The sequence below is a fragment of the Nomascus leucogenys genome, chromosome 2, assembly GCF_006542625.1.
Source record: "Nomascus leucogenys isolate Asia chromosome 2, Asia_NLE_v1, whole genome shotgun sequence".
NCBI classification, from domain to species: Eukaryota; Metazoa; Chordata; class Mammalia; order Primates; family Hylobatidae; genus Nomascus; species Nomascus leucogenys.
In genome coordinates, this window is record NC_044382.1 from 105,997,283 (window position 1) to 106,020,548 (window position 23,266).

At 36.8% G+C, this 23,266-nt stretch overlaps 1 pseudogene; it reads right to left on the reverse strand.

Moving 5' to 3' along the window:
- Positions 1-10,579: 10,579 nt before the first annotated feature.
- Positions 10,580-18,971, reverse strand: LOC100607425 (annotated as a pseudogene).
- Between the last annotated feature and the right edge of the window lie 4,295 nt (positions 18,972-23,266).

A 23,266-nucleotide genomic window follows, 5' to 3' on the forward strand; every position in this document is an offset into this window, starting at 1 on the left:
GCAAGATGTTCATATGGGCTCCTGGCTAATAGTAAACGTGTGTGCCTCTTTGCAATTCTACTATTGATCTTTGTGGCCTCTGCACCTAGTGTGGTACCTAACATTGAGTAGGTTACAAAAAAAAGTTATTGAAATAAATTGAGGAATTGAACGCAGATCTGTGTAAAAAGCAAGAATTTTACCATTAAGAGACTCTAAAGGTTAGACCATTTAATTTTCTTCCTTTCCTTTCCTGGCTCTCCTTCTTACTCTTGCTTTGTAGAGAGACACTTTTGCAAATCCCAGGTTCTGGTGCTTCATAAACTTTCATTGTATAGCCTCTCCCCAGAAAATGTTATCTTTCTATAATATTAACTCTCATCCTCTAAGCATAATGCTGAAGTTGGAGCCAATTGTATTGGGTTGAATTATCTGTCCTTCACATCAGTTTCAAAAGCTAAAATAAAGGTGGGGGAAGAGTAGTAGCTGATTTCTAATTCTAAAAATTCTGTGATTTTAAAATATCTTTTCATATCCAGACCCATATTCCCAACAGCCAGTTAAGACTTTTATACTGTATATTTAAACTGAATTTATCATTTTCCCACTCAAATGACCATCTTTGGTGTTTCCTTCTGTTGTTCTCTTATCATCCTCACTTGGAAACTTGCAATGGCCTACTAACTGATTTACTTGCCACGTGTTTCTCTCTTCTGCAGTTTGTCTTCCACATCAGACATTGCCAGAGATGCACTGCCAGAGTTAGTGTAAAACACATATCTGATTGTGTTGTTTCTTTCTTTCTTTTTTTTTCTTTTCTTTTCCTTTTTTTTTTTTGAGATAGAGGGTTACTTTATTGCCCAGGCTGGAGTGTGGTGGTGTGATTATAGCTCACTGCAGCCTCAACCTCCTGGGCTCAAGAGATCTTCCCATCTCAGTCTCCAGAGTAGCTAAGACCACAGGTGCATGCCACCATGCCAAGCTACTTTCATTTATTATTTTGTAGAGACAGAGTCTTGCTATGTTGCCTAGGCTGGTCTTGAACTCCTGGCCCTAAGGGATCTCCCTGACGTCAGTCTCCTAAAGTGCTGGGATTACAGGTGCGAGAGCCATCAGTGTGTTGAGTTTTTTAAATCACTTGCCATTGCTGAGAAATACAAACTTTTCAACTTGAAATCTCAACCCCCTTCATCTCATTCTGTCCTAATATATTGTACTATTATTCATTTATTTACTTATTAAATCAGAAAATATATACTAAGTACCTAGAAGAATGTATCATGAATTATGGTAGGCATATAAATGAATGAGAGACGTAATTTATTAGACATAAGTTCTAATCCTTGAAGAACATACGATCCAGTGACACAGCCTGTAATCCAATAGGTAGAAGATTGTGATGGGTGCTGTGCAAGAAGAAGGAAGAAGGAAGCCGAGTGTGCAGCAAAGACACCTGCAGGGACACATAGAACCAGGCATTTGCTGAAGCACACCTGGATTGCACAACCAGCGGCTAACTTGCATGAAAAAAACATTCTAGGTAAGTTCCATCAAGGATTCAGAAAGGGGTGCCAAGAAATGTTAAGTGCCTAGACAGGGGCATAGATCTGCTCGGGGACTGAGTTTTGCCTGCCCAGGTATAAAAAGAGTGGACATCTAGGTGGACTAAAATCAGAGCTTTGAAGGGCAGATGGAATAGAAAACTGAGTATTAGGTTCTTTGAAGACAGAGATTGAAGTGATATCATGATGTCTGGGCTGGCATGGAAGGAAGTGAAACTGTAGAAACTGGCATGATGAGCTGGAGAGAAGGATGTGGTCAAGGGATCTGGAATGTCCTTATCTTACTCTGTACTTGTCCTTGGGTCTCTCCATTTCTCATGCTGTAGCCAGATATTTCCCAAATATAATGTCTGCCTTCTCCACAGTTTTGGTCAAAATGCTTCCTTTTCCTGGAATATTCTTTCCTCCTGGAATCTCTTAAAGCCAAGTCATATCCCTGCTAAAAAATGTCCACCTCTTCTAAGAAACTTCTGGCTTTAGAGTTATGTACTTTATACCTTTCCTCATAAGATATATGTCTTACATTTTATTTTTATTCAACTCTGTCTTTGGTAGGTTTATTTATTCAAGTAGTTGCTTTCCCCTTTAGATCATAGGTTCCTGGTGGGTAGAAACTTGGCTCATTTGTCTTTATTGGTGCCATAGTTTTTAACAGTGCTTGGTACAAGTGATATTCAATGAGTAGCTACTGTATGCCAGACCCTATACCACACAGCGTGTAAAGAAAATAATTAATTAATAATTAATATGGGGTTGTTTATTTATATTTTTAAGCCTCCCAAATCATTTTTCCCCTGACAGAGCAGACTGTGGATATCTCTTAAGTAGTCTTGCCACTGCACTGATGAAATTCCACCACTGCCTTACCTCTAATGAAAAAAGCCACATATATAGATAAATAGTCCCAGTACAAGTAATATCTATTCAGTTCCTTCTCACAGATTAACGATTAATTTAAATTCAACCATAGATTGAATTTGGACTTTCTTTCGCCTAGAAAATAGTTACCTTGCCCAGCAAGTGCTTTAGCTGTTATTTATGCTAAAGCAGAAGAAATGACAATGTATATTGTGTGAAAATTATTTATGAGCTATGAATACAAATTGACTTTATTTTTAGACATAAAGAAAAACACTCTGGAGTAAAAATGATGAAGTAGAATTTTTATACTGTTATAATTTATAAGACTGTTGATTTGATGACTAAAAAGATACAAAATAATTTTCTTTAAAATAATTTTAATTTTCATACTAAGCCTAACACTCCAGACTATAAATTACCATATTAATTGTAGAATCTCCTACTTTCATTTGCACATTGTTTACATGCAAACCAGTTAACTATGGGATAACAAGAGCGTACCTTGAATAAAGTTCAATTTTAAGGAAGGTATTTTGCAGAAGATAATTTTTTTCTTTTATTTGCACGCACTTTTGTAAGAAGTGAAGATATTGAAACATTTTAATATATTTTTCAATAAATAAGAGTTCTCCATTACCATTTTATCTCAGGATAAAGTAATTTCAAATTATGGTAAATTATTTTTATGGCTAATATTAAGTTTATGGACTAGTGGTTTATAAGGAGATTTAAAATTTTTCACTATTGCTATTCTAATACTTCAGTTATTCAGCATGTGGGGTGTTTTATTAACTGATCTTTTTGGTTTCTTGACTTTTTAAATTCAGCAGTGAAATGCCCCAAATATTAGAACTTTTTTTGACCTTTGTCTCAACTAATTATTTTCAGAAAGAGATGTTATCAATTGTAAATCTACCATTAGCACTAACCAACCAATAGTGGGGTCAGTCTACTCTGAGTAAGACTTTATAGACAGACGAGTTGAAAGCTATCATTGATGTTATCTAAACAGAAAAAAAAATCAGTAATTTCATTCCTCAAATACATAAACCTTAAAATATTAGTATCTTATGAAAAAGTGTTTAAAAATTGAAGAGCTAAAATATACTTATTTAACAAAAATTCCTAATGCAATTTGCTGCTGTTGTCACAAAAAAGTATAAAACTGTATGAGATGATAGGTACATTAATGTGCTTCATATTTTACTATCTACATGTCTCCTATAAAACCATGTTGTAAACCTCAAATATACACAATAAAATTTACCTAACATTTTAAAATCAAACATAATTCTTAAAATCAACAAACAGAAATTACTTAATATTGGAGAGGTCTCTATATTGCTTAATACACTCTGAAAAAAAAAGCCGACAGGCCACTAATTAAATAAAACATGGTTATCTTGATCAGAACAATCCTATAAAATTTTAGTAGACTTGTCTTTCAGAAAGTTACTACCTTTGCCTTATCTTTAACACAAGCAACCTCTGTCAAAAGTGGCACATAAAAGGCTTCAGAACAGCAACTTTAGAGGGTAGAACTATTCTCTCAGTTTCTAGATTGAACTTCTTGGTTGAACAGCAATGATTGCCTTGGGACGGCATTTCGTTAGCATGTCCTGAAACTTGTAACCTGATATAAAAGTCAAACATGGCACTACTGGGTCATGTACCCATTGTTAATTGAGGTTGATATTGGTGAAGGATGTTTCTATATATCAAAGAAAAGTTTGTTTAATTATATGATTTTCCAGATTGTCAGATTGTCATAGTAAGAATCTAATGAATTTAGAAATTTGGCTCTTTTGAACTCCAAGATCCTATCCATTATATCTATTCTATTATTTGTTTCTGATCAATTGCTTCAACTCTGTAAGATTAGAGAGTTCTCTTCCCCTCCCTGTTCCCTTATAAATAAATAAATTTTGAAAGGGACATAATTCATTTCTACCTAATCTTGCTAAAAATGAAATATGAAGACTTTATATATGTATGAAGTTTTGTCTATTTTACATGTAGGATTGGTTTTTATTTTTGAAGAAATATTTTGAAAGGACACTGAGGTACATAAATGAAACACACAAGCTTCAGGAATGGAAGGTCAAGGCAGTTCCTGGATGTTTAGCAAAGGAAGTATATGGACTTTCCTTTAGCCCTTCCATTTACACAACTGTGCCTCTCAACTGTGCTCCTCAGTTTCTGTGTCCCGCAGTTCAGGTTCTCTAGGGAAAATATGATTGCCTTGCTTGGATCAGTAATCTATCTACTACTGTCCAATTAGCTCTGATAGAAATCTACCTACTACTGTCCAATTAGCTTCAGGCTAGAAAAATGGCTGAAGGAAGAGGAGGGGCTGTTTTCAAACAAGGATATGAGCTGGAGGCAATAAAAGGTGCCTACTACCAGTCACTTGAGCAATTTTAGCACTTTTTTCCTTATTCCTCATGTTTGGTTGATGTATGAACTTGAAATAGAACTTTTAACTACTTTACTAGCAGTCATTAGCTATCACTACTATTTATTCTAAAAAATACTATTTACATTTATTGTGTAGAAGGAAAATATACAAATTATTCAAAAGAATGCATATATCAATACTTACATTGGCTCTTAGAAAATATAAACGGTTTAGTTTTTATTTTTTATAAAGGCAATTAAAATAACATTCTTAAATCTCAGATTAAATATATTATTAGTACTGATTTTATTTTTATTTCGCATATAACGATTTTTTGGCATCTAAGATAAGAGATTTGAGGCTGAATTGATGTTAACTTGTAAGCCTGAAGACGTAACCTGGTATTTAAGTTATAATTTACCTACTTCTGAAACTTATCTTTTACTCTTCTGCCTCAAACTGAATTAAACACTGCCTTAACTTGAGTTCTAGCATTCTAGAATGAGGTAGTGTCTAATTCAGTTCGAGGCAGAGGAGTAAAAGTGAGTGTAGAACTCAAGTAAGGCCTTGGCCAAGGCACTTACCATCTGTGGGTCTCAGTCTTTTCATCAGAATCATGAGTTAATATCTGCCCTTCCTCGCTCACAAGACTATTATGACAATAATAAGAGATCCTGTATGAGAAGGCAGTTTGTGAACCATGAAATGCTATGTGATTTGTATGTCTGTGTCCCTAAATTATAAACCCTTTGGGAGTAAGCACTATATTTTGTGCTTCCTTGTAATCCAATAATTATTATAGCCTGATCTATGGCAGGTGTTTAGTCATTTTTGGTATTGATAATGAAGGATGAAAATAAAAATATGGAAGTTCTCCTAAGATTTTCTCCTGCTGATAGTCACTTATTCGTTCAATCACTTATTCATTCTATGGTGCCTCCAAGGCACCAGACCTTATGCTAAGCATTGCAGATATATTGACATTTAAGTCTCATTTAGTGCTCTCAAGGAGTTTACAGTCAAGGAAGGGAGATAGGCTTATGAGCAGAAAACTATAAAGCAGTATGGGAGAATAAGAACAGAGATAGTTATGGTGCTTTTAAAAGGGATACCTGACCCAGCTTTGGTTATGCTGTTCATGTGAATTGTAAATTTCTCAAAGATAATAAAATAGTTTGCAATTAAAAATTTGAATGGAAATTAACTCTCTAATTAAGGCCAACATTAAATATGTAGTTTTTGGCTTCTTGAATATTTTAAGAACATGAATTTGGTACATAGCAGATTTATGACTTGACGATAAGAATTTTTTATGGCATTTTAAATTTGAATTTATAACATTTATTCCCAGTTGGCATTACATATTTATTTGCATGTGGTTTTGCTTAATGTTGGTCTCTCCAACTGTGCTACAAGCTCCATGAGGTCAAGACCAAGTTAATTGTGTCTTCCATGGTATGTCCCAGTCCTGCCACTTTAGGCATTTTAAATATTTGCTGAATATTGTTTGAATAAATAATTTGTGGAGAATTGGAAGAGATTTGTTGGATAAATATTTTTATATGGCATGTGGTTGAACCCGCATATGCTTTTCTATTTTAACAATATTGTCATTGGGACTGTAGAATTTGACTCATAAACATCACTTTGCTTTTCTTGGAATTCTAATTCATATTTACAGTTTCAAATGTCACCTCTCTTTTAAGTTCTACATCAACATATTTGCCTAATCCTTGGATGTCCTGCCATTTGAACTTGAAATGTCTAAAATCTAATTTGTCATTTTTTTAAACTGACTCTAATAATAATGTCACTTGTTTCCTATGTTCTAGGTCAGAAAATTGTACACAACTTAAATTTTTCTTTTTGCTTCCTATGTCTGTTCATAACTATATCTAATAAGCCATAAAGTTGTGTTTTTCTGTTCCTTTTTATATTTTTTGCATATTCATTTCTTTTTCATCTCTGTCCTGGAAGCCCTGACTACCTGACAACCACTGCATCCTGGTTCCCTTGGCTTTCCTTTCTCTCCTTTCCAGAGTTGCAGACATTGTTTTTTTTTTTTTTTTTTTTTTTTTTCCAAATTAAACTCACTGAAGTACCACAGTCAATCTGATTTCTTGTTCCTCCTCTTACCTTTTAGTGAACAATTACAGGCCTTACTCAATGAACTTTTAAATTCAACTCATTCCCAAAGCAAATTAAAAAAACACAGTTGGGACTGAACCGCCTTTCTAGCATCATCTTTCAAATGCTTCTTGAAATTTTTTTAAACTTGATTTTTTTCCTGAAATTATTTTCCTGTGCTCAAATATTTCATTGCACTTTGCTGCCTACAGAATGAAATTAGGATTTAGCCTGATATTCAAATCTGCCTGCTGGTTCAATCATTAAAAATAGACCATAGTACATAGTAGACATTCAGTGAATATTTTTAAATTTTGTTTGGCATGTGGAAGCTAATGTATGTCAGCTTGGGATATTGTTATAGCACACATTTCCATTTTCAGTTGGTTAGGAAAGAGATTTCTAATTTGTGTGTTCAAGAATTCTTTATGTATAGACTAAGAGGTATTTGTCCCCTTAGCCCTGGGGCAGCCTCCGGTGGTTGGAGTTGTGGAGTCAATTATCTTATCTGTTTATCTCTCTGTGCTATTCAAATAACATCCTTTTGTGTGTGTGCCATGCTGTGACAAAGATTGAGAAGCACTGGGCAACAAATGCTCTGATGGGCTGAGTTATAAATGATTTAACTGTTAATACTTCCTACTGATTTGGTTATTGAGATAAAACAGAATAGAATTGGTTTAATAATGGTTGTCACCTTGCTAGCAAATATGCCAATTCTGGTCCTTTTCCACTGCCCTCCCCTGCATAATTTTGGTTGCTTGTCCTCTTGGGAACTGTTGCTGTCACTAGATTAGCATTTTCTCATTTTCCCTGCAAAACATTTTGCATGACTTGATGATCAGTGAGAGGATCTTGTGAAAATATATTTGTGGTTTTTATAAGTGAAATAGTATCAGAAGCTATTTTATATATTTTTATAAAACTATATCTTATATTATTTGCGAATTTTAGCAGTTCCATATGTACACTCCTGAAATTATTCTGAGACCAGTTAAAAGAGGAAAGTATACCCAGTGCATGTCAAAATAATCTATTGGTCTGTTTTTACAGTATCATTTTTCAACATCTTCTGATTTAAATCCATTACTCTATAAATTACTGTTTCAACCCCAACACTATTTCGAACAGAGATTGACAAAAAAAATTGTCAGAATTCATACTTCTGGTAAAGCCCTGGAAACTACTACTGTTCACTAATTTAAACAGACTGTGATATAAAAGCGAAAAGTTTCTTTGATTTTTATGGATTCAGTGTTCTCTGACCTGATTGCTACAGTTTTAAAATGCATAGGTTGAAATGTATTCATCTTAGAAATGTGCATACACATTTGTTACAAAAAAAAAACTGAGAAGTGTTTTAATCTTGTTCCTAGTTATATGTATCTTCACGTGTATCAGGCAAGAATATAGTTTCTGTGCAGTTTGAAGAAGAGTCCACAAATATTCCTTAGTAATGTTTCCAATTTCGGCCAAATAAATTTCAGTATAAAACAAAAAATCACCTTAAAATAAAGCAGAGTTTGGCAAAACCATGTATTTTATAGGTCAAAGTTGTGAAGCTCTGACATTCACAAAACCCTTTGGAACACTTCCTGTCTTCTTTGTTCACATGTGTATTTCTTATTCTTTGTCTATTTTAAAAACTGTGGTGAGTGGTCTTTGTAAAGACCATAATCCAAATGGATGCGCATTAGTTATATGAGCACAACACTCTGCATAAATTCTTCATGAAAATGAGCTGTAGGTATTATGCAAACCATTTATAGAATAGAATTCTGTTCTTCATTAAAATGTGGTTAATAAGCCAGATGGGTCCCTGTTAGGGGGGGATGAGTATTTGCATCTGAAGCTCTCCAAATCCCAGGATTTAGTCCTGAGTGAGTCTACACCTTACAAAAGTGCATATTTACTGAAGAGACCTTGGTTTTATAAAATAGATTCGTTCTTCTTCCTTAGAAAATGCTTAATGTCATAAAATTTCTGTGTCATTCACAGAAGTGTATTTGCTTTATATATTTTTGTTTAAATTAGTTTATCAAATAAAGCACAATATTTAAAATTTATCCAGTCATTGCATGAAGGTTGATCCATTTATCCTTCTCTATGGTATAGGGCTCACACCCTTCTGACATTGTTTTCAGCTAGTAATTTCTGAAGCACTTCAGGTAATTGCTGCCCTCACATTGCCCACAATCAAGTCATGGAAGTGAAATTACATTTGATGAAATGATGGCAACAAAATTCAGCTACAGAAAACCTTTTGGGAAAGAGTATTTTGGGACACTGCCATTTTCAGTTTGACAAGAGGTAACAAACTATTTAACTTCTAGCCACTTGGGTAAATAGAATATGCTGACATATGCATTACAATCTCTTCAATGATTTAAAATCTTCATTATGTGCATTTGTTCTTTTGGTAATACTGTTGAAATGTTCTCTTCTGTTTGCTCATATTTTAAATAATTCCAAACCATTTTGAATTTTGAGTTCATGCAAGTGGTGTGTGTGTGTGTGTGTGTGTGAGAGAGAGAGAGAGAGAGAGAGGAGGGGGGTGGTGAGGGTGGAGAGACAGAGAGATCCCAGCTCCTAGTCAGGGGTCGGGGTTGGCAACTGAAACAACAGAATTTTATTTTTTCATAGTTCTAGAGGCTAGAAAGTCCAAGATCAACATTTTGCCAGGGCTCAGTTTCTGGTGAGGGCCTTTACCTGGCTTGCAGATGACTGCCTTCTCGCTGTGTCTCATGGTGGAAAACAAGTGAGGGAGTTCTGGAGTCTCTTATTATAAAGACACTGATCCTATTGGTTCAGGACCCCACCCTCATAACCTCATTTAGCCTTAATTATTTTCTCACTCCAAATAGTCATATTTGGGGTTGGAGTTTAACAGATCAATTTCCAGGGGACACAATTCAGTCTATAGCACCATTCTTGCATTTTGCTTCCCATTAAACTTCTTTGGGCTTAGAAATATCATTTATTCATATTCATTCATTCATTATTTTATCCATGTGCTTATTAAACAAATATTTAAATCTCTCATGTGCTAGGTAGGATGCTTATTAGAATTATATACAAAGCAGAAAGAATGAGCTTCAGACAAGATTCTAGAGATATTTCTTATGAAAAATATGCACGAGTTTTAGTGTATGGGATTTGTGATTTCTCTTGGCCATTCATGTCTTTGATCCCTACCTAGCTTTGAGGTGTGTTTTATTTTGGTGAGGTATTACAGATATGTGATGAACTATTAAGAGTTAAATATCAAAGGCGTTAGTAGAAAGGAGAGCAGTCAGTGTGGATGACAATAATTGGAGAAAATTTTATGGAAGAAGCATGAGTTGACTGGCTTAACATGAGCTAATAACATTACAATTATATAAAAATATTTACAATGAAAAATTGCCATGTGGGGCATTTTCTCACTTGTGGCACTGGTAAGATTTCAGACAAGAGGGTAAATACTTGTGATCAAATAAATGGCTATAAAAATTATTTGTCCTAATTAAATAAAATTTAATGACTATATGTGATGATATAAATGATGAAACCATTTTCTATCATACTCTACTTACAGTGATTCATTATGCAGGCTTCATAATACTAGTTACATGAGACTGGATTTACCCTTTGTGGACTGTGGTAGTCTATGTTAGGGAGCACATATAGTTGTTAGTTCTGCAGATTGCTGGTAAGGACTAGGATAAAATGTTTTCAAACTTTGTGGATCACAACTATATTTACACACACGCATACAGAAATGCACATTCACATATTCCATAGAAGTATATAAAATAAAGAAACAGAAGTTTCACAAACATCCTATATGGAATGCGGTCTGATATTTTCTGCTCCATTCAATTTTTGTTTTGAATAGGTAGTTATGATCCATTAAATTGATCTTATGACTCATTAATATGTTGTGAACTTCAGCTTGAAAAAGCTAATCTAAGAGTTAGGGGAGGAATAAAGGGAAGAAGTATGTTAGTACTAAATTCAGTCATTTGCAGTGAACATTTATCATGCTCGACAGCCATTCCCATTTAGAATTGTGCCCTGATTTTAGTTTACAGATTGCCCCTCTTCCACTGTGAGTATTCATGGTGAGCAGTTATTTCCAGTTGCCAGCCTCTCACCCTGATAGCCAAGCAGCAATTGCATGATCAAAGTTTGGCCTATAGGATGCTGTCTCTTTAGGGACTTTAAGTCTTGAGAGAGTGATTGAGGAAATGGTCAGAGACTATTGATATCACTAGCAATGTCAGCATCATAGTGGCCAGACTCTCCCAGTATCCTCTGTTTTCCTGGTTCTTGTGGCTCGCTGTATTCTGGTCAGCCATGTCTGGGCTTCCATTCTCATTTTATTCATCTTTGAGTGGTCCACTTACAACAATGCATGTAATAACATCTTTTTTTGTTTTAGTTTAATAATATGTATTTTGCTTAGTTTAACTAGAATTAAGTTCTGTTGCTGGCAAGTAAAGAAACTGAATTGATTCAACAGTTATAAAAGATCTATTGTTTAAGTTGGTATAATCTAACTTCTAGCCTGTCCTCCTATTGCACATGTTATTCCAGGGAAGACTGAGTAAAGGAGAGGTTGAAAACAAAATAATTTGATATAAAAGTACCACTTAACAGATGGCACCAATATATAGCACCATTTCAGAATGCATGAAGTTTTAGCAGTAGTCTAAATATCTAGCAAAATGGCTAGATAACCAGTTGAAATTAAAGGACTAAGGGCCAAGAGATACTTATTTCACTATATAAACATCTCTTCCTTCCATAAATGGTTGTTTTAGTTAACTCAACTGTTTTTATTTCGTCTTGCTGAGTACAGTTGGGCCAGGTTTTTATGTGTAGGTAAATTTTGTACTTGGCAGAAATGCACAGAGATTGTCAGTTTGATTGTAACTAACAATAAAATGAATTGATGCTTTTGAGTAAATGGTATCCAAGAATTTTAGAAAGTTGTCTGGGCATGGTGGCTCACACCTGTAATCAAATCACTTTGAGAGGCCATGGCAGGAGGATTACTTGAACCCAGGAGTTCAAGACCAGCCTGGGGAACATAGCAAGATGCCATCTCTAAAAAAGAAAAAAAAAAAAAAGCTAGAGTACTTACTCCTACTACCATTGTTATTGCTGCTATAATTCTTGTGAATATATTTTAATCTCTAGTTTCATATGGTGGGGATATTTTCAATGAACTATTTTAAAAACTGTTAGATATGAAATTCTTGGTTGAAATTTTTTTTCTCTACTTATATTGAATATAGGCCCCCAATCTCTTCTGGTTTGTAGAGTTTCTGCTGAGAGGTCTGCTATTAGCCTGATTCCCTTTGTAGGTGGCCTGGCCTTTCTTTCTAGCTGCTTTTAACATTCTTTCTTTCATTTCAATCTTGGAAAATCTGATGATTATGTGTGTTGAAGATGATCTTGTGTAGAAATCTTGGCAGAAGATTCTCTGTATTTCCTGAATTTGACTCTTGGTCTCTCTAGAAGGTTGGGGAAGTTTTCATGGATGATATCCTGAAATACGTTTTCCAAGTTGTTTGCTTTGCTTTCTTCCCCTCCCTTTGCCAGTGATTCATAGATTTGTCCTTTTTACATAATCCTGTAGTTTTCGGATGTTTTGTTCATTCCTTTTTTTTTCTTTATTTTTATCTGACTATCATTTCAAAGTACCAGTCTTCAAGTTCTGAGATTCTTTCATCAACTTTGTTTATTCTGCAGTTAATAATTGTGATTGCATTGTGAAATTCTTATATTGTGTTTTTCAGCTCTATTAGACCTATTAGATTCTTTTTTATGCTGGCTATTTCATCTGTCAGCTCCTGTATTGTTTTATTGTGATTTTTAGTTTCCTTGGATTGGGTTTTGCTGTTCTCTTGAATCTTGATGATCTTTGTTTCTATCCATATTCTGAATTCTATTTCTGTGAGTTCAGCCAGCTCAGCCTGGTTAAGAACTCTTGTTGGAGAACTGGTGCAGTTGTTTGGAGGACATAGGCTATTCTGGTCACTTGAGTTACTAGAGTGGTTCTTTCATTGGTTCTTTCTCATCTTGCATGTGGGTGTTATTTTAACTTCAGTATAGATTGAGTACAGTCAGTAGACTTCTTTTCTAGATGTTTCACAGGGCCAAGGCTTTGTGCAGGGTCTTTATTTGAAGCTGACTTGTCTCTCATTTCAGAGGGGGATAGGCTAGCAGGTACTTTTGGTGATGAATCTTTGGGGTGTGATCCAGTAGGTGTCCTTTAGGCTTATTGGTCAGTTAGTAGACTTGCTCGGTTGTTTGGCTCCCCTGTGTTTCCTCATAGTTGCAGTCATATTCCCTCTTAATGCTCTGAAAGTGTGAGTTCCTCTCCCCCTTAAATCTTGGCTGTAGATCATGACTTGACACTCCTAGGTTGCCCACTGAAGCTCTGGGATGATTTCAGAGTTTATGTTCCTTCCCTGTCTGGGAGGCAACAGAGGTAGAGACCTTAGTAGTAGTTATGGTCAAGGATATTTTGCTTGTCTCCCAAGGGCTCCAGCCCAGAGAGATACAGGTCAGCAGTCGTTCAGTGCAGTAAGCCCAGGATGGAGGGCCTGTGCTATGGGCCCAAGCCAGGGTTTCCCTGTCCAGTAAGAAACAGGGGGAATGGGTGAGACCTGTGGGAGATGGACTGGCCTCCTCTCCTTGGATCGACTGCAGCTTGTTGGAAGTGTGAATAAAGCACTTAGAGTCTTTGCTCCTTCATTAGTCTGAGGGTAGCAGGGGCAGTCCCATTGCACAGGCAGTGCCAGAGAGACTTTCATTTGCCCCTGAAGGCTCTGTTCAGGGAGTTTCTGAGTTGGTACTGGCTCAATATCCCCAGCAAGGGGTGGCCAGAGACCAAGGCCTGGAGGACCTTCTTAGTGAAGATATTTGGGAACGGGCAACCACGTAACAGTCTGGCCATTCTTCCATAGGTCTGCTGTGGAAGCCCTCTGGAAAAGGTTTGGGGGTCTATTCCAGTCCCTAGTCACCTTGGATTTTCTAGTACCTGGAGGTATCAACAGTAAAGTCTGTGAAACAGCAAAGATGGCAACCTGCCCCTACCTCTGGGAGTTCTATCCCAGAAAGGTACAGATCTGCTGCCATTCTGAATGCCTGTAGGAGGCAGATGAAAACCCTCACTGGGAGGTCTCACCCAGTGAGGAGAAAAGGGATCGGGGACTTGCTTTCAAAAGCAGTCTGGCCATATTTTCATAGAGCAGCTGTGCTGTGCTGGGGGTCTGTTCTAATCCCTGGCTGCCTCAGACTCTCCAAAGCTGGGACCAGCTAAGTTGCCCAAATAGCAAAGATGGCAGCCAACCCTTCCCTCTCAGAGCTCTGTCCCAGGTTTGAAACCTCTGTAGGCCAGAAAACACTGGCTAAAGGTAGCCAAAGGTCCTGGTCAGGAGGTCCTGCCCAGTGAGGAAGACTGGGATGGGGACTTGGTAAAAACAGCAGTCACGTTACCCAACTTCCAACTACACTACAGGGCTACAGTAACCAAAACAGCATGGTACTGGCACAGAAATAGTGATAAAGACCAATGGAAAAGAATAGACAGCACAGAAATAAAGCTGCACACCTATGACCATCTGATCTTCTACAAAGCTGATGAAAACAAGCAATGGGGAAAAGACTCTCTATTCAATAAATGGTGCTGGGATAACTGGCTACCCATATGCAGAAGACTGAAGCTGGACCCTTTTCTTACACCATATACAAAATTCAACTCAAGATAGATTAAAGACTTAAATGGAAAACCCAAACCTATAAAAACCCTGGAAGACAAGCTGGGCAATACCATCCTGGACATAGGAAACAGCAAAGGCTTTATGACAAAGATACTAGGCAAAGATTTCATGACAGACACCAAAAGCAACTGCAATGAAAGCAAAAATTGATTAATGGCATCTAATTAAACTGAAGAGCTTCTGCATAGCAAAATAAACTATCAACATAGTAAACAGATGACCTACAGAATGGGAGAAAATATTTGCAAAACTATTTATCTGATAAAGGCCTAATATCCAACATCTATAAGGAACTTAAACAAATTTCCAAGGAAAAAGCAACCCCATTAAAAAGTGGGGAAAGGACATGAAGAGACACTTCTTAAAAGAAAACATACATGTGGCCAACAAGCATGTGAAAAAAGGTCAATATCACTGATCATTAGGGAAATGCAAATAAAAACAATGAGATAACATCTCACAGCAGCCAGAATGGCTATTACTAAAAAGTCAAAATATAACAGGTGCTGGTGAGGTTGCAGAGAAAAGGGAACACTTATACAGTGTAGGTAGAAGTGTAAATTAGTTTAATCATTGTGGAAAGCAGTATGGCGATTCCTCAAAGGCTAAAAACAGAATACCACTCGACCTAGCAATCCCATTACCAAGTATATACCCAGAGGAATATAAATCATTCTGCAATAAAGACACATGCACACAAATGTTCATTGCAGCACTATTCAAAATAGCAAAGACATTGAATTAACCTAAATGTCCATCAATGGCAAACTGGATAAAGAAAATGTGGTACATATACACCATGGAATACTATGCAGCCGTAATAAAGAACGAGATCATGTCCTTTACAGGGACATGGATGGAGCTGGAGGCTATTATCCTTAGCAAACTAACACAGGAACAGAAAACCAAATACCACACATTCTCACTTATAAGTGGGAGCTAAATTATGAGACCTTATGAACACAAAAAAGGAAACAACAGACAGTAGGTACTACTTGAGGGTGGAGGGTGGGAGGAGGAAGAGGAGCAGAAAAAATAATTATTGAGTACTAGGCTTAATATCTGGGTGATGAAATAATCTATACAACAAATTCCCATGACACAAGTTTACCTATGTAACAAACATTCATATGTATCCAAACCTAAAATAAAAATTTAAAAACCTGCAACATGTTCTTTATAAATAATTTAGAAAGACAATAAGTATAAATAGAGAAGTTAAAAAATAACTTGAAATCTCTACCACCTAGAAATCATCATCATCAAAATGTGAACATTTTTTCGTACATCATTCTATGCAAATACTGAGAAGACAGCTAAAGGTGATCTTTTGTAAACAGTACATCACAAAGCTTTCTAAATAAAAGTATTTTTACCCATTAGAGCAATTTGACATAAATATGAGGTGTCCAAGATCTTTTAAAGAAAGTGACAATGCTCAATATTTTTGAGTATGCAATCGTCCAGGGTGATTTGGCATAATATACTTAAAGCCATAAAACATTTATACCTTTTAGGTGAAATCAAAATAGCAAAATTATTTGGCCACATAAAATAACTATAGATGCACCTAGATCATTATTATCAGGATATTGGCTGGGCGTGGTGGCTCACGCTTGTAATCCCAGCACTTTGGGAGGCCAAGGTGGGTGGACCACCAGGTCAGGAGTTCTAGACCAGCCTGGCCAACACAGTGAAACCCCATCTCTACTAAAAATACAAAAATTAGCTGGGTGTGGTGGCGGGCGTCTGTAATCCTAGCTACTCAGGAGGCTGTTGCAGGAGAATCGCTTGAACCTGGGAGGCAGAAGTTGCAGTGAGCTGAGATTGCACCACTGTACTCCAGCCTGGGTGACAGAGCTAGATCCCGTCTCCTGCCCTCCCCCCAAAAATTATTATCAGGATATTTACTGCTGTGTTATTTATAATGGTAAAAAAAAAATTAGGAAAATTATATTACATATGCTCAACTTGGAATATAGTAAAATAAATCATCTTGTTAGTTATACTGTGTAGTACTATGCAGCCTTGCCAATATTAGTATGAATAATTAATGGCACAAAAAGTTTCTCATACACTCTCAAGTTAAAAACACAGGTTACAAACACATATATGCATATATACCTGTATAAATACATGAGTACATATATATTTACACACATATATGTACTGAAATGGTATAAACTAAAATGTATATTGTAATTTTTTCTCTTAAATTGTAAATTCTATTTTATAAGTGTTTACAGTATTTTACTTTCAAATTCAGAAAAAAATGTTATTTTTATTTTTTTCTATGTCCAGCTATGTGCAGGATTAGGTTTGTAAACATGATAGATATTAATTTTATGTCATATATGCCAGTTTATAGATCAATTGTCAAGCAGGCATTTTTTTGTTTAAATTAGAAAAGGAATAAATTTATTTGATAGGATATTCACAAAATTGTACAGGTAAGCACCCTCTTCATGTGATAAAGAATATATCTGACCCATACTGCAGCAGGAAACAGGGGTTAGGGTCCTTAGAGCTAGTGCCAAGTGTCCACTGAAAAAATCCCCATTCACCAGAGAGGGAGTGTTTTCTTGAACTCCATCATCTCTGCTTTAGCTCCCAGCCAGGTCTTTAAACCTTAGAATCCTTCGTGCCAGCAGTAGTTGATGCTCTTTACCCTCGCCTCTGCTGACTCTTTCAAGACCCATGTCCGCTGCCCCATCCTCACTCACCCAGGCCGCCTCTGGGGTCCTAAGCACATCTCTCTAGGGTGCTGCTGCCCTGCCACCCTCAGGGGCATGGTTAAGGTTGGCAGGGAGAACATAAGATTATATTACCAAAAGCAAAAGCAGGGTACATTAGTAAATGACAATGCTTAGACCTAAGCCTCACAACCTCACAGAACACATGCTTCCTCCCTCAAATGATGCATAATCCCCCAGAGATCAAAGGAAACCCCTTCAGCATTTTAACAGATATGGATGATTCCGCATGCCAGGAACAAGGGATACAAGTGGGTGGTGTTTACTTCCATTATATACCCTGCACAGAGTAGGAAGTTAGTGGATGAAAGCCAGAACCAGATCTCTATCCTGACTCCATCAGATCTCTCCTGGCTCTTCCTGCCTTTGAATGGTGCCATCATTCTGCTTCTGTCCATTCTGGGCATTTGTTCTTTTTCCAAAAGAGATGATTTAAAAAAATGGATGGCAGAGAGAGAGTGTGTGTGTATAAAGAGAGAAGGGGATACAACCCAGTAAAAAAAAAAATACAAAATTCCAGAAATTAGCTTTACAGATTACAATATTGTATAACAATAGAAAATAGGCGATAGTTTGCTGAGAATGATGGTCTCCAGCTTCATCCATGTCCCTACAAAGGACATGAACTCATTCTTTTTTATGGCTGCATAGTATTCCATGGTCTATATGTGCCACATTTTCTTAATCTATTCTATTATTGATGGACATTTGGGTTGGTTCCAAATCTTTGCTATTGTGAATAGTGCCGCAATAAACATATGTGTGCATGTGTCTTTATAGTAGCATGATTTATAATCCTTTGGGTATATACCCAGTAATAGGATGGCTGGGTCAAACGGTATTTCTAGTTCTGGATCCTTGAGGAATCACCACACTGTCTTCCACAATGGTTGAACTAGTTTACAGTCCCACCAAGAGTGTAAAAGTGTTCCTATTTCTCCACATCCTCTCCAGCACCTGTTGTTTCCTGACTTTTTAATGATCACCATTGTGGCAAAGGACATGAACAGACACTTTTCAAAAGAAGACATTTATGCAGCCAACAGACACATGAAAAAATGCTCATCATCACTGGTCATCAGGGAAATGCAAATCAAAACCACAATGAGATACCATTTCACACCACTTAGACTAAGTCTTTCAGTAGACTGCTGAATGGACTGGATCTGCTGCTTGAGCTGCAAGCTTCTTTGACAGTGTCAGGACAGATGATGACAGGTCTGGAGACCCCACAGGCCCACCCGAGGGCCTGTTTGGAGCAAACAAACATGTAGGACACATTCTTGTCTTCACACAGCAGCAGCAGGTGCAGAATGATCTCCAGCAGCTCGGCATCTGCAGCCCCCACAATGAACCCAGAAATGCCCCTACTGAGGGTTTTGGTGTCCTCTTTGGCTTCTTTCTAAAGCTGCCTGTAGTTACATGGCTGCTGCACAAGGTCCATTAGTTTCCTGGTGAGGTGGACATCTGCGAGAGGGTAGGCCTTTGGATTTACATCAGCATCAGCCATAGAGGAGGTTTGGTGAATTCGCCATGCCTCAACGAGCACAGCCAACATCCACAAATAGGAATTTTTAATCAAAGCACATCTAGACTTTTGAATGTCTTATATTCTTTCTCAGATGATGTAAGACAAATCAAAATATATCCACTAGTTTTTAATTTTTTGAAGCATAGAAGCATAGGGCTAGAGTAGCTACAGTTTAAAAATAATACTCTATGGAAGAAAATAAAGATCGTATTCAACCTTTTTACCCTGAAATAAGCAACCATTATCATTTTGTTGTTCATAGTCTTTCAGGCATCTTTTTTTTTTTCTTTTTTTTTTGAGATGGAGTCTCGTACTGTTGCCCAGGGTGGAGTGCAGTGGTGCGATCTTGGCTAACTGCAACCTCCGCCCCCCAGGTTCAAGTGATTCTCTTGCCTCAGCCTCCTAAGTAGCTGAGATTACAGGCATCTGACACTATGCCTGGCTGATTTTTATATTTTTAGTAGAGACAGGGTTTCACCATATTGGCCAGGCTGATCTCAAACTCCTGACCTCGGATCCACCTGCCTTAGCCTCCCAAAGTGCTGGGATTACAGGCATGAGCCACCGCACCCAGCCTTAGGCATCTTTTTCTGCATATGTACATACATATATCCTTCTGTCATTGTTCACAGACGGGATCATATCATACATTCAGTTTTTTATCAATAGACTCTTCCCCCACAAACTTTTATAACATCAGCACCCCATGTCTCATATTCGTCATGTTAACACCTATAGATATGTCCTTCCATTTTCCTCATGCTCATATATTGATATTCTACTGAACAATTTATACACACAGCAATAGCATCATAGAGAATTAACTATTGTGACTTTTGTGCATCTTGCAAACAACTCCTCCTTCCCTCTTATTTTTCACAGTTGTCTTAACAATTATTGGGCATTTACCCGTGTGAATTATAAGATTTATCTAAATTGGAGAAAATTACTCATAAGAATCTTCTTATAATCACATTGAATGTATATATTAAGGTGCACTACCTTGAACCCAGGAGTTTGAGACCAGCCTGGGCAACACAGTAAAACCCCATCTCTGCAAGAATACAAAAATTACCCTGGCATTGTGGTGCGTGCCTGTGTCCCAGCTACTCAGGAGGGTGAGGTAGGAGGATTGCCTGAGCCTGAGAGGTGGAGGTTGCAGTGAATGGAGATCATACCCCTGCACTTCGGCCTGGGCAACAGAGACCCTGTCTCAAAAAGAAAAAAAAAAAAGAAAAAAACTACACTACCTTCTAATTTCTTCACCACTTTGGAGCCATCAGACATTTCTTCAGTATTATTTTTTATTAGGTTGGTGCGAAAGTAATTGCGGCTTTTGCCATTGCTTTCAATGGCAAAAACTGCGATTTCGCACCAACCTGATAGAATATCCTCGAAAAGTTCTGTGAGAACAAACCTGAGAAGAGAGTTCTCATTATAGTCAGTTCACAGTCCTATTCTCTTAATTGGTAATCTATTTACTTGTAATATAAGTAGGCGGCAAAATAATTTCTAGGGTCCCTTTTAGTTTTAAGGTTCTAGATTTTATATAGGATAAAGGTTAATTAACATCTGATGCAGATATATATGTAACTATTAAAAAAATCTCTATTTGCTGTGGGTCCTTAGAAAATTTGAACTATAGCTACTTCATGCCCTGTAATAAAAATGACATAGTAATGTGTTGGTAGGATGACCAACCATCATGGTTTGCCCTGGAATAAGGGGCTTCCTGGGACAGGGGACTTTCAGTGCTAAAACAAGATGGTCCCAGGCAAACAAGGTCAGTCACTCCATTTGGTCTGTTGGTTTCTTTGAAAATGTCCATATTCTTATGTATAAATTCATTAAAATTTCTGCTTTGGTCTTTAAATTTTACTTTAAAGATTATTCCTTACCTTATAAATCTTGCAAAGATTTTGACCTAGATAAGTAAATTTTGAGGCTAAAGATAAATGAACAGTGTTTTATATTTGATTTATATAATTTAAAATATTTTATTATGTAGTCTAGAAATAATAGACTTATGGGAAAAATACTCATATATTACATCTATAAGAATTTCAAAAATGTGTAAACAATGAGAACATTAGTCTTAAAAATAATGTAATAAAAATAATGGTGAAAATGAACATGAGAAGATGCAAATATTTTATTATTTTTAAGGATATTCCTATATATTCTGCAGAATTTATGTTCGCATAGGGGTCTTTTATTAGTCTGCTTGGGCTGCCATAACAAAGTACCATATACTGAGTGTCTTAAAAACAGAAATTTATTTTCTCACAGTTATGGAGGCCGGAAGTGTGACATCAGGGTGCCAGCATGGCTGGTTTCTGGTGAGAGTTATTTTCTTGGTTTGTAGATGGCTGCCTTCTTGCTGTCTTCACATGGTAGAGACAGGGAGAGGGACAGAGTGCTTTGGTGTCTCTTCTTTTTTTTTTTTTTTTTTTTTTTTGAGACGGAGTCTCGCTCTGTCGCCCAGGCTGGAGTGCAGTGGCGTGATCTCGGCTCACTGCAAGCTCCGCCTCCCGGGTTCACGCCATTCTCCTGCCTCAGCCTCCCGAGTAGCTGGGACTACAGTTGCCTGCCACCACGCCCGGCTAATTTTTTTTTTGTATTTTTAGTAGAGATGGGGTTTCACCGTGGTCTCGATCTCCTCACCTCGTGATCCGCCTGCCTCGGCCTCCCAAAGTGCTGGGATTACAAGCGTGAGCCACCGCGCCTGGCCTTGGTGTCTCTTCTTATAAGTACATGCACTAAGACTGTCTTGAGGGCCCTACCTAAATTTAATTGCCTCCCAAGGGCCGCAACTCTAAGACCATTATACTGGGGGCAAGGGCTTCAATATATGAGTTTGGGGGGCATACAATTCAGTTCATAGAAGCACACAGATGATGAGAAATCAGTGATTTCTTGAAGTTAATTCAGCTTAGTTAATAAAATGCTCAAGGATCCCAAGTCTGATTAATCACTAAAAAAAGTATTTCCTTTCATGAAGTATATTTCAATATGATATTCTATAAGCATTTTGGTGAATCAAAGTTTTGACAGAATAACACACATAAAAGTAACTGTATATAAAAACTACACAACTATCAGGCAATAAAAAGCTTTTTACTCATCAGAATGCAAGTTGTATTGTATTTTTGTTTACTTACGAAAATCTTTAATGGACCACAGTATTGTATCTTAAGCAAATGAATTCTTTTCCCTTTATAAAGTCATTTATTTTATGTAAATTTTTATTGTGTCTTGCTCTCCTTAAACCACCCAGTGCATTGTTGTGTTCCTTGTGATGTGGGGAGGTTGCTAAGCAGTGTCACAGATTATGGCACCCAGTCACTGAGCTGTGACAATGCCTAACTCCATAATGCATATCCGTTCTTCTCAGAGACAAGTTTAAGGCAGATAATACACTTAAAGCATGCAGGAGGTTGTATGCCTTTGGGTGAAGATATAGACTAAAACATGATTATTTGGTGCATAATATGCATATGAATATTCACAAACAAAAACAACAGAGTATCTTGCTGTTCTCAGATAAACTACTGTTGTTATCTAGATTCTTGCTTCCAGATTTGAATTTTTTTCTTTAATATGTTAATATCATTATTTTGAATTTGCTCTTCATAAGTTTGGCAGCCTGTACTGTGTATAGGTCTGTTTAATAGTTTATATAGATTCGTTCAGGAGGCCTTTAAAATTGTTCCTATGGTGATGTGTCTGTTGTTTATATATTTGTTTTTGTTTTTGTTTGTGGGAATAGAGAGATTGAATAAAGGATGACCTGAAATTGTCAGGGCTTAGAATGTTTTTGTGATGTGAATTATTTCTTCATGGCTGTTTTCAACTATTTTAGCCATAAGTGGAGAGAGATTTGCATGGTGGAGATCCAAATGAAGATGGAGCCAATTGGGGGCGGAGGAAAAGAAAGAGAAAGCCATTTAAACCATGTGCGTAATTCTGTGAAATACGAGACTACATTACTAGGCAGATTGCATCTGATACTCTCAAAATTAACATGTTTATAGAAAAACAACGATTTGCTCTAAGTAAATGGTGTTGCGTGCAACACTTGTAGATGATTTGTGAGGCCTGCAGGGGTGATGCTGCTTGTCCCACTGAGTATATATTGCTTTAACGATGTATTCAGGAATATGTATAAATCACAAATGCAAAGTAAGCAAAGTATAACAACCAACATTTATTTTAATTATGTGGTATTGAAATGTGTCCTCTTAATGTTTTTTATGAGTAATGACTTGTAGAGGTACCAC